Source organism: Oryza glaberrima, chromosome 9 (genome assembly GCF_000147395.1).
Source record: "Oryza glaberrima chromosome 9, OglaRS2, whole genome shotgun sequence".
Lineage (NCBI taxonomy): Eukaryota > Viridiplantae > Streptophyta > Magnoliopsida > Poales > Poaceae > Oryza > Oryza glaberrima.
Window position 1 is genome coordinate 9842743 of NC_068334.1, and position 15660 is coordinate 9858402.

The 15660-nt window shown below is 40.7% G+C and overlaps 1 pseudogene; it reads right to left on the reverse strand.

Annotated features, from left to right (window-relative positions):
• Positions 1-1745: 1745 nt before the first annotated feature.
• Positions 1746-15236, reverse strand: LOC127783713 (receptor-like protein kinase At3g21340; annotated as a pseudogene).
• Between the last annotated feature and the right edge of the window lie 424 nt (positions 15237-15660).

The following is a 15660-nucleotide window of genomic DNA, read 5'->3' on the forward strand; positions in this document are numbered from 1 at the left end:
CGCCACCATCGCTCATGCGCGGTCCCTATCTCTCGTATCAGATCTAGGTGCACCTCGCAAGGAAATGGAAGAAATAGGTGTTCGCACCGCTACTAATGTCTAGCTTCCAGCCGCTCACTCTAGCAGCATGGAGCAGAGGAGGAGGAAGGGAGGGGTTGTCAGCAGCTAGGGTTTTGACGCCATTCCATGTGGGGACATAGGACTATATGAAGTCCCTCACTTCCTTTTGTTCCACCAATTCCTAATTAGTTACTATCTCCGTTTTATATTATAAAACTTTTTAGCATTGCCCGCATTCATATATATATGTTAATGAATCTAGACATATATGAATGTGGACAATGCTAGAAAGTCTTATAATATGAAAGGGAGGGAGTACTTAGTAGGTGCCAGTGTTGAAATTGAGCCAGATTGAATGGGTGAAAGTTGTATACTGTAAAGAATCCAGAGGTAGATTAATTAATTGGTCTTAATTATCATCACCATATTAATATATTAGGACGTGTACGTAAGCATCCATATATAAATGCACGTAGATATACCTTTGCCCATGAAGCAAGCGGTATATGTATATGGAATTTATAGTCTACTTACCTAGCTAAGCCATTGCAACGGGGCTCGGCTGGTGTCAATGGCGCCGTTGCTCTTTGCTGTATTGGTGTTAGCCACCACAACGCTTCATGGCGTCGTCGGCCAAAAAGGTTTTTTCTCTCTTTTCCACTACTATCTCTGAGACTGCAGGGGATAATCACATGTTCAGAAACTCATCAGATTCATTGTTCATGTGTGCAGCTGGCTTTGTAAGCATCGACTGCGGCCTGGAGGGCACCAGCGGCTACACCGCTGAAGACACCGGCATCGTCTACGTCTCCGATGGCCCGTACGTCGACACCGGTGAGAACCACCGGTTGCTGCCCGGGGAAGAGGGCCAAAGGGAGCGCCGCTACCTGACGGTCCGGAGCTTCCCCTCCGGCGTACGGAACTGCTACTCGCTGCCCACCGTCGCCGGGGCCAAGTACCTCGTCCGTGTGGTGTCCTACTACGGCAACTACGACGGCAAGGACGACAGCTTGTCGTCGTCGACGTCGCAGTTCGACCTGCACATCGGGGCGACCTACTGGGACACCGTGAGCAACTCCAGCTACTGGTTCCGCGAGGCGATGTTCGTGGCGTGGGCGAGCTGGGTGCCGTTGTGCCTGATCAACACCGGCCGCGGCACGCCGTTCGTGTCCACGGTGGAGCTGAGGCCGCTCGGCAGCGAGCTCTACCCGGCTCTCAATGCCATCGAGAGCCAGCACTACTAGATAAATCATTTCTTGCCACGAAAAAAATCGTGGCATCAATACTAAAATTGTGGCAATAGATACATGTTGCCACAATTGTAAAATCGTTGCTAGCCGTGGTAATAAACAACGTGGTAATAGGTTATTGCAACGATTTTTATTTTGTGGTAATAAATTTAGATGTTGCCACGGAATGGACGTGGCAAAAAAGTCATATTGCAACACTTCACATCGTTGTAATAAAAATTATTGCCACCACTCCATATGTAGCATTAGTTTTACGTACCAAGTTAAAAGTTTAAATATTAGTCTATCATCCTATCTATTTATCTACCTTTTTTTTATTTTGTGTCTTGGCTAGGATTCAAACCCAAGACCTGTCCTTCACGCGCGCTCTCCTTTACCAACTCACCTACGCATCAATTCTATTCGAAAATGCATATCGTTTCATTTGAGCCTGAATCATAGATTTGAATATCTAAAAGATTTCAAATGAAAAGGTTATCACCTATAAAATTGTAGATCTCGTCGAGAGCTATAATTTCCATATAAAATTTGTCTCAATCCGTGTCCATATGAAAAAATAAAGTTAAATTATGAGACGGCAATTTTTTATTGCAACGAATTTGTTGATCGTGGGAACAAAAAATAGTGAAAAGTACCGTGTACTATATAAATTGGCACAAAAATAAAAATTGTGGCGATAGAACATGTTTTTTGCAACAGTACGATTTTTCGTGGCGATATCTCATTTTCTATTGCAACAAAAGTACTAAATAAAAGAACGATTGTAGATCGTTGCAATAAAAACTAATTATTTGCCACAGAAAAGTTATCATTGTAATAGTATAATATATTGCTACGAATTATTTTTTGTTGTAATAATTTAGTGGCAATAGCTCAATTATCTTGTAGTGTGATATGTGAGTCTGTGTTTCACTAAGATAAGATTTGGAAAGTCCAAAATCCGCTATTTTAGCTTGTAAGTTTTGACTTAAAAGAATGTTGCTGGCCTTCACATCTCGATGAATTATTGGTAGACTGCAACCTTTATGTACATAATCCAAGCCTGCATGTCACATCATATACAGGACCAATAGATAGTGAGAAGAATTGTGCATGCACGTACATGTTTGGAGATTATCTAAGAGCATCACTAGCAGAATCTGTATATCATTCCCTATTTAATAACCTGAGGATTTTTGGTTAAAAATTTTGATCCAACAAATTCTCTGATCTCATTCCCAAAATTCTATATTCCCTGCTTCGGGATTGTCGTTCTCTTTTTCTAGGAACGTACTTTGGCTCCCAATCGCGGCACTTCACACGCAAGAAGAGATCACACACGTGCTCTGATGGGAGGAAGGAGCACAAAACAGATTTTTCCGGTGGAGATTTTATTGTGGCCCACCTTTTTAGTTTTTAGGAAACCAATTTTACCTAATCTCTTGGGCAGAGAAAAAATTTTAACACCTTAAATTATGTCTAGGATTCCCATAATCAAAAATTTGGGAATAAAATTTTAGGATGATGTTGGTGATGCTCTAAGTAAACATGTCATGTTCTACATTATCATAAATATACATTTTTATTGTTATTTCTTAAAACTATAATTTTATATCAAAAGTATTACTTTCATCAATGTAAATGTTATAACTACTTATTTTCCTTTTCTAAATTTGTCAATGCCATTGTCATGTAAATGTTGTCAACTCCAACCTTTAGTCAACAAATCTATCAATACCATTGTCATGTAAATGTTGTAACTATTTATTTGTGAACTTGTTGTCAAAGTTTTAAAATACACACAACACATATGACAAGTAAAAAGAGGGTCTCTGCAGTTTTGTTGCAACATACCTTGTGCAGCTTCCACGACAACTCGGACGCGTGTTCTCCAATTTAAGCCTTCACCAACAACATTGTTACCTTGATGTATATGCAAATTGAATGTTAGAATACAACCATGTTACACATGCCAACATGCCAATTTCCAACAAATTGTTCATATCACTGGAATAGATGGAACTTAAAAATATTCAAGATTTTATAACCAAAGCTTTTCTTTTTTGTTTCTGGTACAGAAATATCGTTAGAAGATATTTCAAGATGTGCAAGCGTTCAAATAGTGTATAGATATTATCTTTTAATCAGATACAGTACTAGCCTTTTACAAAAATAAAGTAAAAATAAAAGATAAAAATTCAGTTTGCATTAGGAAACCTCCCAGATGATAACTGAGACTGCCTCGAGCCATATATTCATAAACAAGTGCTAAATGATCCTTCTCCCAACAGTAACCAACCAAGGAAACTAGATTCCTATGATGCACCTTTGTCAAACTTTGAACCTACAAAAGAGCAAAAAAAACATGAAGCAAATCCCATAGTTTATATTTAACGATCTTATTGTGAGTGTGGCCAAGTTTAACAAAATGTTTCCCTTTCTTCCTTTGACAAAGGCATTAACATAGCTTAGCTAAATTCACATGTAAGCCGTGACAAATGGGGATCCAAATATATGTTTTACTTTCAGCTGAATTCAATACCTCAGCGAAAAATTCATCAAGCCCATGAGATGATGAATCTGAACGCATCTTGACCGCAATATCAGTACCATCTTCTAAACAACCATAGTAAACAGGTCCAAAACCTCCTTGTCCAATAAACTGTTCAAAATGATTAGTTAACTTTTCAAGCTCTTTATATGTGAATTGTCGACTCTCAACTTTTTGAAGGACGTCCCCATGATTGTTTATACTTGCTGAAGCACTCTCATGCTCTGGCTCTCTAGTAGGATCATCTATTGAAATAATTGGTTGCAACAAATACATGTTACGTGAAAGAAATATCAAATATAATAAATCATATGACCATGAAAGGGGAAAAACATATTATAAGTACAAACCTAATAACCAAAATAAAACTAGCAGAAGTCAAACAAAATTAACAAGAGCTGAGCATACGCACTGTTGGGTTTTCTTCTCTGTCTCCAAACCAAATACACAAGAATGAGTATAGCAATTGCCATCACGAGAACCACTATGGAAATAGCTATAGCTGCCCTTTTTGATTTGTTTCTTGACGGAGATGGGTTGATAGTTTTGTTGCATACATCTCCATCAGAATCAAAACTAAAAAAAAAAACATCATTAGACAGATCAGTTCAGTGTTTAGTTACGTGCAAAAAAACAGTCTTTAGATATGATGAGTCACCAGCCCAAATTTCGCAGGCAAAGAATATTCTGAAATTTGGATACATATAATAGAGAGAGTGTCACTATGATCCAAACCTGAAAACAAATGACGACGTCCCTGTATTATTATTACGGAGGGAGGCTGGAATTGGTCCATTCAGTTTGTTACATGAAAAGTTCCTGTTGGTACATGAAAAATTCATATATGTAATGTGCCTTGCTTCATTTTCTAGGACAGTAAAATAGTTTTTAGACTACCATGCCTTTTGATAAGTAAAACTTGCAAACTTGGTAGAGAAACAGGTACCAACCAATTTAAATTGATGTAAGACAAAACCCTATCATCAAAGTTACATGTTATGTTTGTAGTTATTTTCAACTCCCTTCGGTGATAAATATTTGATGTTTGGGGAAAATTTTCATATTTTTTCTTAAAATTTGACCATAAATAACTTATCAAATGAGTTTTAAAAATGCTATGTGTAGGTTTGACTTGAAAAGTACTATCATACTATTGTAAAATTAATAAATTTTATAAACTTATTCAAATATAAAGTTGATTATTAAAGTTTTAAAAAATTTCAATCTAAATCTTGTTCTATATGTTAAATGTTTATGATGAGAGTACTCTTCAAGAAATAAAATGTAAGAAAAGCTGGCTTGTACTCCACATGTCATTAGAAAGGTTGTAAGACCCAACTATATATCCATACATATAGTGCAGATTTTGGTCAAAAGACATGTGCCATATATAGCTCTAGACTTTAGAGAACGAGAGACTGAAGAGAATCGATCAAATATATATGCCTCCATTTAAAACGAAAATCATTCACTATATACATAAATACATACAAATACTCAAGTGATGTGAGCAATGTAAAGTTATTAGATATCGCCCTGTGCAAGTTGCTGTAGGAGAGATCCCTGCATGTAAATTTTCAAGTAATCCAAAATTAGGCCATCTAGGGCATGACTTTCATGGCATGATAATAGAAAATGCAATGATTTTCGAATAATACTCACAAAGATATTATCCTTGCAGTATTGTTGCCACTCACATTGCTGCATTTCACACCGTTCAGGCAAATTCTGTTGGAAAACACGGATCACCCATCCAGTTCTTCTTTATACCATACTCGATTTTAATTGCCATGATGGTATCAACTAGCATGGGAAAAAGAGTAGAAGTTTTAAAATTTCACCAAACCACATATCGGAAAGAGAAAAATAACACACAAATCCTACTTGACAATATTACATGTATTAGAATGGCACTGGTTCAAGAAAGAGTTCTCAGTTCGATTCAGATGTTGGTGGCAAACGTTTCGCATTTGACCCCCTCCGAAGCCCCATCGTGGCAACAAATTTGCATTACTTTATCCCCTCTAATCCTAATTTATCTCCCAACTTGACTCCTCTCTAGTAGTTTATCTCTCCTCGTCTTTGGAATCAGGGGCAGAAAGTGGTGGTGGCATGAAATACAGGGAGGGCAGGACTGCACGAGGATTGCAAGGGAGGTGAGGGAGGCGGATAAGTATGTCGTATTTTCATTTTTTGACTTGAAGTAGCATCTTTCCATTGTCAACATTGTGGCTTCTCCAAGAAACTCGTTGTCACTGGAGGAGAAGGCTGATAACACCGCTAATACGGGACCATCTATATATGCTCTGGGGACCTCCGACTATTGATGATTGCCTACAATAATCGTTGTTGCACCAATCTCTACTTCAGGAAGTCCAAGTAATGCAACCGATATGAGTGTACTATAGCTAAGGGGATAAATTCATATTTGTTGCCACAGTGAGTTAGGGAGGGGCATAATGCAAACTTTTGGCCATCATGCATGGACAACCACATCAGTAGCCATAGCCTCTCAGTGGAGGTTTTAACCATGGGTGACACATTAAAGAAATATTAAGGATCTGGATGTGCAATTTACAAGGTGATGGACCTAAATGATGCAATTTACTCTACCTAGTTTGCACGCATCAGACAATATGAACCTGTAAAACGCTCATTTTGGTGTATGAACTTATATCTGATGCATGTGAACCAAAGCCAAAAGGAAATGACATGGCCAATTTTACCAAGTTAGATGCTGGTCGCGCGACGTGCACACGTGAGGTGGGCATGAGACATCCGATATAATATGTAAACTTGATTCTTTATTATTTTTTGTTCTACTCCTTGTATCATTTTTTAGTTTTATAATATCTTTCTTTTTTTTTTGAAGAGAACTATAATATCTTTCTTCACGCAGTTGTTAGGCCTTATCCTGAATATATGTATGTCTATGTAGCATTCTTCTCACGTACATGCATGTTTATGTTGCATCCTAATCGACACATAAATTAGCAAGATTAACCTTGTTGCATTCTTTGGGCCTTGGTTCACACACAGCTAACAAGTTTGTGTACCAAAACAATAGTTCTACAAGTTCATATGCTAGATTGCACTCACTTGATAAGTTTGTGTACCGCCAACATAATTTAATATTTATTATATTATGATTGTACTTTTCAAGGCAAATTATGTATATCATTTTTTTAACTAAGCATTATGATTTTTTTATGATCAAATTTCAAAAGCTTGACTATATTGTGTCCTAAACAGCAAATAGAGGGAGTAAAAAGTGTACATAAGTCCAAACATTAGAACAAAAACTATGGACAAGGGAGTTTTTGTTTAAAGAAAAATAGAGAATGGAGCAATAAAAAGTATGAATTACCCCTGAACTATTACAGCATCCAAATTACCTCCCTAAAACTACAAAACCAGACATTTGACACCTCCCACTAGAGATGGCAACGAGACCCTATTCCATGTTTCCTATGGGGACATCTCCTATTAGTGGATACGGGTGATTGGAATTGGGAAATCAAATGCGAGGATAATGTCCCCTAGAAAATTTTTAATATAATCCCCTCAAAAAATGTCATTGTTGGGTTTCGATGGGCGGGGATGATCCTCCATTCCTCATCCCCGTTCACCACGAGACCTGCAAAGATCTAAGTTCAATGTTTTTATGCTCATGCCGTGTTATTGTGTTACTATAAATGACAATCTTGTAGTTTTATGATGTGAATTCGTGGATATATGTTGATATATTGACATAAAGTATGGATATACGTGTGTTCCACTACATATATAATTTGAGATGTATATGGATTTTTAAACGGGACAAGGACCTTGCATTGATTAATTCCCCGTGCAGGGGTAGGAATTGGAATGAAGTTCCTCCGTTGTATTTGGCGGGGGACGGGATTTTTTTTAGTCTTTGGGATAGGGATGGGGATGTATTCCCCATTAGCATTTCTACCCACAACTTCTCAAACCAAACCAAACCAAATAACCCCCCCCCAACAATATTGTTTCCGGTCAATTCGACCTAAGCTAGCACATGTGACACCAATGCGGCTATGCAATTCGCTCAAAATATTTTAAAGAATCCATAGGCCCACTATCATATCTCTCAACTACACCCTACCCCCAATCTCTCTCTCTCTCTCTCTCTCTCTCTCTCTCTGTGTGTGTGTGTGTGTGTGTAACAGAGGAGAGGTGGTTGGTCGATCCCGCCCCACCGGAGCTCGAGCTTGCTCAAGGAGGTCCATGAAGGTCGTGGCTAGAGGTGGAGCTTGAGCTTGCTTAGGAGGTCGGCGAAGGCGGTGATCAGCGGTGGAGGCAGATCTTGTGCTCCCCTCACGGAGACTAATGGAGGCAACAGCCGGTGATGGAGCTCCTCCAGGAGGACAGTGGAGGCGACGGCCAGTGATGGAGCCAGATCTCAAGCTCTGATTGTCCTCTCTCTCTCTCTCTCTCTCACACACACACACACACACACACACACAGCTCGGCAACCGCGGAGGTTGTGAACACCATAGCTCATCTAGCCATCTCCTACTTGAGCTCGGTTGGGTGTAAGAGGTAGGTGGATGTATAGCTCCAGACAACAGTGGACCAAGGTGGACCTCGCCTAGTGGTAGATGGATGTGGAGCTCGGGGCTCTCTTGTTATATGTGCCCAAGCTACCTTCTCTATATATGTGCCCAAGCTACCTTCTCTATATATGTGCCCAAGCTACCACCTGTCATTATCTCTCCTATGCCTCCTCATCACCTTGGGCAGGGGCGGACCTAGGACTGGCCCAAGGCCCGGGCCAGCCCATGGAGAATATAGCCCAGCATGATGATTCCATGGGCCTTCAGTCCTAGGCCTCGGGCCATGGTCTGCCCCTGGCCTCGGAGAAGATGAAGCTACGGCAGTTGAGGCCTGCCCCAACATCATTGGCCCACCTCGCAATGAGGCAGAGAGACAGAGAGTAAAAGGCACAGCAGCATGCAAATCTCACCTCAAAGCAATAACCATCATCGCCTACCGTTGTCGAGCCCAGGGAAGAGGGGAAGAAGGGAGAAGCGCTGACAGGTGGGCCCCACTTTCTAAAAATATTTTTGGGAGAGTTAGATTGCCATGTATATGCCATGTAGGACCAAGACCGCTATAGATTGAGTTAGGCGGTAATTCGTCTATTTGAAGAGTTTGGGGTGTGAAATGTATATATAGTACGTATTTAAATTGAGGGGGATAAATACTACTGCATAAATTCAGTGGGTAATTTATATGTTTCAGTGGGTAATTTATATGTTTTTTTGTAATGAGAAAGAGAATGCTTACAGTCTCTAGGGAATGTCATTGGATTGTCACGGGGGATCACAGTGTAGACCTCAAACGCGTTGAGCATCGGCCGAAGAGTGGACTCGGAGGTAGGCGTAAGTCATTGTGCACACGCCACCGGCGGCCTTGTATGTACTGTGGAGGGTATCGGTGGCTAGGTACGATGGCCTCATCTGGACTGACGCTTTCTTGTTGAAGGAGATGCTGAACTGCCGGAGCTGGCTGTTCTGAAAGTCTGCAAAGTGCAAGAACACTTCAAGCTGATCCATTGGTGCTTTGTATTCCCCTGTAATGGCGAGCGATGTCTCATTGCTGACCGCCTCAGCGGCGGTCTGCATAACAGGCAAGGGCACAGCGTAGTCCAAACTCGTATCCTTGATGGTCGACGCAGTGGAAAGGTTCTTCCATGTCCGATCAAGCTGCATCCACAACCAGCGTCGGTCATATGGGTCATCAGGGTACCTATATATGGTTATCCCAAAGTGTTAAGAAAAAGTAAATTTTGTGAAACTTAGATATAATTTGATAGACCATTATACTACCTCTGTTCTAAAATATAAGAACCTAGACCAGATTGAACATGTCATAGAACTACGAATCTGGACATGGAGCCTATCCAGATTCGTATAACTATGAAATATCTCATCCAATCCTAGTTTTTTTATATTTTGGAATGAGTGGAGTAGTAAAAAACCTACAGTATTCACTAGATTTTATAGGCCTGAAAATTTAAAATTTCAGTCACCAAAAGTCGCACGTTGCTAAGTTCATTTTAACTGCAATATTTCATTGTTATCTACTCCTACATATAGCTTTGTAAATTATTATGATTGTAAGTTTGTTTCAAGTATGGAAATTTTTATAGATTCAGAATCTAAAAGAAGAGACTAATACGGATTGATAAGAACCATTGAATTGTCATCCAAGGGATAACAGAAGTGATCCACTAATAACAGATTCTCCTTAAACCTACATATTTAGATCCACTAAAATAACCGTATAAATTTAGATTGTATTTATCATGAAACTAAAGGTTTAGAATTAAATTCATCTTTAAAGTAAATATCTATGAAAATGGATTTAGGTTCAATGCTCAAACGAAAAGGAAAAGGCTATAAATACTATTTTTTTCTTACTAAATTATTACTAGCATTGATGTGACATGCTATGAGTGCATCTAGGTATTTTATAACTTCTATCTACCTAAATCAAACGGTTGAGTTGATTGTTAGTAAAAAATTTAGTAAGAAAAATTTAGTACGTGTAGCAGTGCTCGAAAAGGAAAAACCCAACCACATTGAAACCCAGACTGGCCGGCCAGAAAAGATGGCGGCCATGCACAAAGACTAACATGTCGGATAGATCTTTCTTTTTTACTCTCTCCGTTTCAGGTTATAAGAGCATTTGGACTTTGGTCAAAGTCAAACTTAATCAAACTAAAAGCAATTTGACTTTGACCAAAGTCAAAATAACTTATAACCTGAAATGGAGAGAGTACATACATACCGTAAAATACGTGATTTTGATGGGCCCATGTTAGTTCGTTGAACCAAGCGCATGGTGATCAGTTACTCCAGCTAGGATAGCAGGTTATATGGATCCAGAGTATGTATATTTTATATGCATATCTTTACACTTCTAAACTTACTTTTCGTTCAATATCATATCTAGCTTAATTTATCTTAGAAGCTTAAATTTGTTTGCCAAGTTGGGAAATCAATACTGATAAGGTGGGGTTTCATTAAACAAATTTATAGGATGATGCTATAGAAACACTAATCAATTTAACTACCTAATGCCCCTATTTAGGTCTATTGACATTAGCCACTTTACAGGTACTTCTATACTGGCAGGCTTATTGAGAGCAGTGATGTTTACAGCTTCGGTGTTGTTCTATTAGAGATAGCCACAGGTGAATCTCCCATACTTCCAGAACTTGGCCACATTGTTCATCGAGTGAAAAATAAGATCGCTACTGGTAACATCAGCTTGGTTGCTGATACACGACTCAGAGGTTCCTATGAGGTTAGTTCAATGTGGAAGGTCGTGGACACTGCATTGTTGTGTACCACTGATATTGGCACTCAACGACCAGCGATGGCTGCTGTGGTTGCACTACTGAAGGAGAGCCTGGCATTGGAGGAAACTCGTGCAGATGAATCTTGGTCCATTAATAAGATGAAGCTAGCTGTGCAGATGTTCATGCCTTTGCTGCCTCGGTGATGGCTACATGTGGTTTTCAGAAACTATTTGGCTTATGAAGAATACCTATGTATATATGCCCCTTTCTAAATTGTGATGGATTGGTTTGTTTTTGTTTGGAAGCAAGAATAAGGTGCATGTCTATGAGCTTGCAGAGCTTCCTTTATGTGTGTTGTGCAACTGTAAAGTAGACCTTGGTCACAATGGACTCAGTAGGCCTACCGATGGCTGTGGCTTTCCACTGCATTTCGTTTGATCTCCTGTACTTGTTATACATGATTTGAGTCAGAAAGAAGTCTCTAACTCATCTCCTTCGGTTTTCATGCGTTTTTATATTGCTAAACAGTGCGTTTTTTCAAAAAAAATATATAGAAAAGTTACTTTAAAAATCATATTGCTCCATTTATTTTTTAAAAAATAGATAATACTTAATTAATCATACGCTAATGAATCACTCCGTTTTACGTGTATTAGAGATAAGTTTCCAACATCATCCACCGAACAAAGTCAATTAACTAAAGATTTACATATTTTGATCAATGCACCATGAGTTTCCTGCTGTAGTAGCTATAGGAAGCTGTGACATTTCCTGCTGCCCTACGTGGTCTGTAGTGAGCAATGGAGCAAGAGGAAAGATTAGCGCTAAGGATGCATGGTAATACGTTGCGACTTGGCAAAAAAATCGGCCGCGCGCCATCTTGCGATGGATTGATTTGTTTCTGATGTAAGAATCGGGTATCCCTGCGACCCTGCGTCAGACCTCGGCTGAGTCGAATGAAACAAAAAGGAGGTAAGAAATTGAGAAATTTTACGGTACATGGTACTGCAAATATATACTACCAGTATATTTGATCTAACGGTGTAAATTAATCTGATCTTTCTCTAAATTATTCTGCAGTATAAATTAAATAGGGTATATTTGTCTTTTCATCTATTTACGTGGGGTAATTTTGTAAATTCACATTTCCTCACTTAGTCAGATCCGGTCGATAGGCGCCCAGTCAAAGTCGCCGCTGGGGGACCGTGCCATAGGCGCGCAGCTGCGGCAGCTCGCAGCAGCAAGGACAGCCGGGCGGCGGCAGGTGGAAGCAGCAGGGCGGCATGCGGCATTGCGGCAGCAACAGGGCAGGGAAGCCCGGCGGCGATAGACTATAAGTAATGCACAAATCACAAATTAATAGTTCTACTAGACAAGGACTCTTGTCCAACCTTGACCACCATAAAAGTTCACAAATAAACCAATTCACAAGTGTTTGTAGAGAATTAGACTTGTTAACTTAATTACTTCGAGTTGAACTAATTAGATAGAGCTAGATAGTTTTAATTATTGCTTGTGTATCCATTTTCATTGAAGCGGAGATGAAGCCTGAATCATCAAACAAGTCTAATGTAGACATGCAGTAGTTATATCTTGTCACGGGCTCAGGCTTAACACTCAAGAGAACTTATATCGCTAGAGACTGACGGAAGCAAGTTCCTGGAAGCGGACAGCTGCTGTTGTTGGGCTCGACGACGGCGATAGTTCTACGCACGACAATGGCAGTACGGTGGCTTTGCTCCCGCGGAGGCTGTGTCGCTTCCGGCTCCGGCGGCGGCGGAGACGGCGTCGTTGCGTACGAGGAGCCACACGCGAGATAACGTGAAGGCAGCAGCCGGCGGCGGCTGCTGGCTACCCGGCGTACCTCATACAAGGGTAGACTGGATTGGTATCACGAACGGATGACGAGATCCGAAAAATACCACCAATGGAAAATAAATCCCGTTGGAAAAAATCTCAATTAAAAATGACTAAACAACCCCTTTCAGATTTTTTACAATACCAAATCTACCCTTTCATATATTGCAAGTATATACTTTAAGTAGAATGTACCGTAAAAGTTCTCAAGAAATTAAGGGACAAAGGTTATATCCGAACGGTTGGAAATTGGATATGATAAGAAGCCAATATTGCCATGCCAATACTGCAGTCCTCTGCGCGCTGCCCTGCCCTGGCCATCGCATTGCCATGTGTTGCAGGCAAGTTTCCCAGACCGCAGACTGCCGGTGACCGCAGTTACCGTGGAGGTACGGTAAAAAGAAAACCGCGGTAACCTCCTTAAATTAAAATAAAATTTAAAAATAATTTGAAATTTTGATAAATTTTATACGGTTTTGTACAGTTTGCCATGGTTACCGTGCGGTAATCGTGCTTACATCCAGGGTGCGGTAATCTTGGTCCCAGCGGTTTAGGAAACCCTTTGCAGCTGCCCTTCATAGCTATACTCACCAACCCTCTTCCATTCGTTGATTGGCCTTACGCCGCTGGTAGTGGCATATATGGGTGATCCAACTTACAGAGAAATTTCTCACACCGCAAATGTAATAACACCAATAGACTCCAAAAGTATAGAAAATAGAATTAGCCAAAAATATATCATAATATATTAATAAGGCATCTTAAAAACATTTTAAAACTAACAATTAAGTAAAATTTTGACTTTATATGGCTAAAAGGTTTAAAGAAAATTACCATATATACCTTCTTGTGGGTTGTACGCTTTCTAATGACCATGAGACTGTTCATTATATGTCCTTCATTTCCTTTGAAGAAAATAGATCCCGCACAATAAATGTGATAATCATTTCTGTTTGCTGCATGTTTTCGAGAAAAGAGATGCATGCAATATCTTAATATTTCTTCATGTTTCAACAAACAATAGTTCAATCTAAGTGAGAAGCGACGAAACTGAAAATTGAAAACACAAAAAAAGGGAAGAACATGTCTAGAACCAGAAGACCTAATGTCTATATGTCCTAACCAGGACTGTAGTGCCCTTCCCTGTTCCATGCCGTTTTTTCTGGACGCGGCCGCGCGCGCCGCTCACCCGCACGCCGGTGCCGGTCGTCCTGCTGCACACTGCCCCCCAGTGCCCTAGCCGTCGGCCGTTGCTGTCGCCGAAAGCCGGTAGATCACGCGCGCGATGTGGGAGGACGCGCTTGATTGGTCGCTTGTCCGCCCGATCAATCTGATCTCGCGGCTGCGTGAGGAGGCAGGAGGAGGGGAGATGTGGAACGATGACTTTTCGATTTTAACTTTCCTTTTTCCTTTTTCCTTTTTATTTTTACAATATATACACGGGCCTTGGGCTCGATCATTTTTGAACACCCGGACCATCCTTTAGATTCGCCGGTGCCACTTAAACATCTCAGTTTGGCCGGCAGGCGGCCGAACTGGCAGAAATTGATGGAGTAGTGTGTGGAATTGATCAGCAACTTCTCTGACGTAAAGTTAAAGAGACACGAGTCCCTGATAGGTGGGGTCTATCTCTATGAGCCCGCATGTTAGAGAGACATACGTTAGAGGAGCCCGTCGGTAGTGTGTATGGATGAAGCGCGTCACGACGCTACCCTCCACATCCTCGCTCATCAACAGCACCACCAACCCGCTCTAAGATATGACCACTAGGCCCTAATAAGAGGCTAAGACGGTAAGCCCCTAATCCCGCCGAAGAACTCCAACCCCCTCATGTCCTCCACCGTGACGAGCAGCGCTTGACTCGATCACTTGACTTGATTAAATTAGGTCCTAGTATGGATGGTTGGTTTCGCTGATGTTGCGTCTTAGTTAGCAAAAAGAAAATAAAAGAACACGTGGGGCCCACATATAAGTAGACTTCACCTCTCCCTACCTATCCCTTCTCTTCCCCACGAGCTCACCGGCGAGGAGAGGGGCGGCGGTCAGCGAGACCGTCCATAGGAGGTGACAATAGTGGTGGGAGGTCAGTGAACCCCGTATGAGATTGGAGGAAGAAGAGTATGCTGGCGGTATTGCAAATATGGCAGACATTATTGTGCTGAGGGAAAATGTAGGAGACGTCGGTGTCGTCGTGGACGACGGGCGGCATTGCAGTTCTGGCGGGAGACGGCGAGGAGGAAGCTTGTATTATGTCGAGGAGCTTGGTGAAGAAGCGCTTGTCCTAGAGCACGGAGACGTCGCCGCGGTAGTCACTAACCCAGTTATTTCATAGAGCCTAACTTAATAAACATTTGGTATAAACAACACTATTGAACATTTAATTTAAACAATAATAACGAGCATAAAAAATATAAATGTCACTTATAAATAACTTGAATAGAGCATTAGTAATAAATAAGTTAACCATATTAATTAATAGCCATTTAGTTTAACTTGTAACCATAATCTGGAATCACCCATAGACACATCTCCATTAACCGGGAGTACGGCGTATTCGAATACTCAACGACTCTGCAGCGTCTGCCCAGCTTTACCCACACGATACCCATAGCTGGTTGGCCTGAAAAGTAACA